Raw genomic sequence first — 4396 nt, forward strand, 5'->3', positions numbered from 1 at the left:
TGGTTCAGACCATATCAGTACCTATGGTGCCAGCATTTTCGACAGACAGAACCCTTCTGTGCCAACCTGCAAGCCAAAAGCCCTGCACACTGTGGAGCACAGGGTCCTAGAGCCCAGTTGTGTCCTCTAAACGATGAACAATTCTTGCAGTCTTGTAGACCTGTTTGGTTTTGTTTTTTGTTTTTTTTTTTCCTGGCTCTTTATCACTGTAAATACCAGCTCGCAGCCCTTCTCTCCTGAAACCTTCTCCTTTCCATCCCCTCCATCTCCCTCTGCTAGCTCTGTACCACAGCAGAGCACCCTCCACAACCACATCGCCAAGTTGTTAAGGCTGAGCACATCGACTGGGCTACCTCACTTAAACCGACAAGCATTGCCACGTTAACTGCGGTCTGTTCCCGTTGAGCTTGAGACGACCTCGGGACCAGTCTACCACCCAGCTGTTGCTTTTAAGGCATTAAGTGACATTTTGTTTCCTCTGCAGTGAAGGATGCTAGATCATGGGCAAATAAGGAGCCGTGTACGGAGCCAGCAGGAGCCATGAGCAAAAAGCTTGCAGGGAAAGATTTAAGCCAGGTTCTTCTGCTGGAAGAAGGAAGTTTCCCTTTGGTCATCTAGAAGGTCTGGGCTCCAATCTTGTACTGGGAATAGTGAGAAGGAGCAGCACTTTGTCTGTCCTCTCTCCTTCTTCCTTCTCTGGTGATAGGTGGTGCTGCTGCTCTTCCTAGAGTCCAGAGATGCACTTGCAGGTCACCAGTCTTTCCAGTTTCCTACTCAGGGTGTCCTGGACCTGTGAGAGCATCCACCACACCGGAGACCATCAGCCTTTGCTTGGACAGCTGAGGACCACAGCCTAACATTTTTTTCCCACCAGCTCCCATCAGTGTTTTAGCACATCAACAGACGTACCAGCTAATGATGCTCCCCAAATCCTCGCGGCTACCAACAAAGCTCGCCCTTACTTCTTGCAGCATTTGACATGTAGTTTCCAGACGGGAACTCTCTCCTGCTCCCACGCTGTGATGTCTCCAAGGTGGTTTTGGCCAGGAGGTTTTCAGAGCAGCTCTGTCTCTGAGGGCTCTGGCAGAATGACGGTGCCAGAGGACCAAAGAGCAGGCAGTTGATGGGGACTGGGTGACTCCAACCAGGTGCTGTTACTTAGGGTGCTTCCACTGAAGCCAGTGGTCAAATGCTTGGTCAGTGTAAGTCCTTGTGATAACCCTGATCAGAGCAACCAGAGGTGAAATGATGTCCCTGGAGCTAAAATGATACATGCCTGCAAAGTCTCATCCCTTCCTTAACTTCTGCAAAACTCCGTGTTGCAAGAAAAGCTGTTTGTACGTCTCCAGTAATTTCTGCTTCCAGGTGGCATTTCCTTTTGACATCCTGCCTTGATGGCTCCCAAATCCCTAGCTCCTCACAGACAGGAGACCAGAGGACCCATGGAGGCTCCCAGGCCAACGTGGGCTGCCCTGCATCCCTCCTATCTCTCCCTCTGCTCTAGGTGGCCTTGCCTTCCACTCTTCCTCTTTGCAAGCGTTATTCTTGTTCTTATTATTCATCAGGTCTTTTCACGGTAGCTTCTCAGGAGTTCAAGCCACAGCTGAGCCCTGCTGAGAGGCCCTAGGGAGCAATTACTCAGATCCCTGTTCTCAAAGCAAGAAGGGGCCCCTGGCTGCTGTGTAGTTTGTCCTAACAGGTTGCTGGCATAAACTTAGAATAGCAAACAGTGGCAGTGAGCCTCCAATAGTTATCAGACCCAAGGGAGGTGGACTTTTCTTCCTCCCCTGCCTTGCTCCTTTCAAACATCTCTTCATGCTGCTCTCCAGCACCGCAGTGATGCATCTGCATCAGCCCTGGAAGGATGAAAAGTGCCTTTAGAAACAGAAAGAAAGGGTTCGTTACCACTGCTAGACACAAAGCATGAATCTCACCAATTTCTTCCCACCCACGGCTCTTACCAAGCAGCTGTGAAATGTGCTGGCACGATGCATTAAGGACACATTGTGCATGTTTACCTGGTGTTGAAGAGGACTCTCAGTGATGCTGCTAGACCTGAAGGGAAACCCCCAAATCACAAACTAGTCGGCTGCAATTCACCTCACCGCAAGCCCCTTTCTATCGGCCTTTGAAAACCTTTCTCCAAAAATCAGCAGGGTGCCAAGGTGGACAATGAGAGCTGCAAATATCAAAATAAAATCAGGCACAGCCGTTAGCTTCCCAGCGTCAGGAATAGGCCAATTTATGGCAAACTTAGTGCAAATAGGGGAGTGGCATGATTAACACTAGTTAGAGCACTGGTAAGCTCCTTCTTGGGTGGTTCTTGGCTAGAGAAGAGGTTGCCAAGAAAAAAAGGCGAATTCTGTCCTGGACTATGGCAACAGTTACAACCACTGTGGCTGTTGGATTGTGATTGCTCCACGACTTAGATTTTCTCGGTTCTGCTGCAAAACTAAACAAATGAGGCCTGATTTCCTCATGGACGCGAAGGCCCATGGTCTTCCCGGACTGAATGAAGAATGTGCTTAGTTTGGTGCAGGGAGAATGGGAAAGGTGGAGGACCAGTGTTAGAGAAAATTATTACTATTAAAAAAATTACTAATTATTACTCACTGAATCTCACCGTGATAACAGCATGAAAAACACTTCATTTTGGAAGTGTCAGAAGGAAACAAACAGGCTCACAGGATGTGGCTGCCTGGAAGCCAGAAAATTTGACTTGATGACCCCAAAATCCCTTCCCCGCTCCATTCTGTATAAATGCCTTTTTTTTTTAAAGGAAAAATCTAACAAATCCTTTTGGAAATCTTGCCACATTTCCTCCTGTTTCACAAATACTTGCGGTCACTTAGAAACTATTTTGCCAGGAATTCACCATCCATCCAAGCCAGCTGATATCTCCGATCAATAGCAGTAATGCCTGATGATAAGAATTTGCACTGTAGCAGCTAGAAGTCATTTGGTTGCAAGCCAGCCCCCCTACAGTTTTGTTCCTGTACAAGCAGAACAGAAAGACAGTCTTTTTCCTAAAAGTCTTACTCGGTAAAGGCATAACGAATGTGGTTTTCAGGCTTCTATTCCCAAGAAAGGAAAGGTGAAAAGCACTTTGGAGAATCAGGGTAATCATAATTTGGGGCTGTTTTTTCTGCTGATTACATGTTTATTCTCTCCCAGTGCCTATTACATTAAGGAAGAAACTGTTTTCTGTAAGACACAAAACCTCCCTGAAGTCCAAAGCAAGTCAGGAATGAACAAGGGACCAGACATCTAGATGGAGAGAAAAATCTTTTGCAAGTACTGATGGGATATACTGAAAACAAAGCTAGAGTCCGGAAGAGAACTAAAATGTTGTGAAAGAGGGGAAAACAGGGCTGGAGGGATTTTCTGCCGAAAATCCCCGAGACAGGCTCAAGTTAGTTAATGTGTGTTTTTTATCTTGAACATTCTCCTTCAGTAAAGACTTGGCATGGGCTATTTTGGGAGTATGAATAACAACAAGCAAGAAGCAAGCAGGGAGAGGAAACAGCCTTAACCCGGGGAGAAAGGTGGAGGCAACAAAAATAATGCAGCGGAGCTATAAGGCCTCGTGCCCCTCTCCCTGCAGCAAAGCCGTGATCTAAACCGGGCGTGTGATCTCCCGGCAGCTTTTTGAGCCAGAGATGTTGAAGCATCTAGAAAGAAGTGGCGACAGCGAAGCTTTTAGGCAAATGACTCGGCTGGCAGGCTTGCTGGGTTTGGGAAGAGGAATGAATGAACGCTACTTACCTGGATTATGTACAGTTATTAGGAAAGCAGGGAACACCCCCTCAATGCTGCAGCACACAGCCCAGCAGGCTTGCTGCTACGCTAAAAAAATAAAACCACGCAAAGAAAATAAAGTTCTGCAGACCTGCTGGGGCTTCCCCATCGCCTTGTGCCAAGCTCCGTGTTCGCAGGTGCCTTTGTGGCTGGGGGAGAGGTCCTGGGGTGCCTGTGGGGCAGGGAAGGGTTTTTGGGGGGGGGGCTGCCTGGTACCCTCGAAGGGGTGCTGAGCTCCGGTGGCGAGCAGCAGAGACCCCCCTAGCTGGGAGGAAGGCCCAGGGAGGAGGAGGAGGAGATGGGGGGGGCAAAGAGGGGAGAATTTCGCCATACCCCCCCCTTCCCCGGGGGTGTGTGTGTGTGTGTTTTACACAGCAGGGGATGCAAGGCTGCTCCTGCTGCAGGAGGAAAGTTGGCCGCGCTGCCACGCAGGGCTGGTTCTCCAGCCTCCCTCCCTCCCTCCCTCTCTCCCTCCTCCTCCTCCTCCTCGTCCTCCTCCTCCCCGCGAGTTGAGCGCACAGTGCAGCCCGGCGGTGCAGGAGGCGCAGCCCCACCGGTCTCTCACCCTTTCCCGTGTCCCCCCCCCTTGTCCCGGTCC

This window comes from Haliaeetus leucocephalus, unplaced genomic scaffold (assembly GCF_000737465.1).
Source record: "Haliaeetus leucocephalus isolate CR32 unplaced genomic scaffold, Haliaeetus_leucocephalus-4.0 Scaffold577, whole genome shotgun sequence".
Lineage (NCBI taxonomy): Eukaryota > Metazoa > Chordata > Aves > Accipitriformes > Accipitridae > Haliaeetus > Haliaeetus leucocephalus.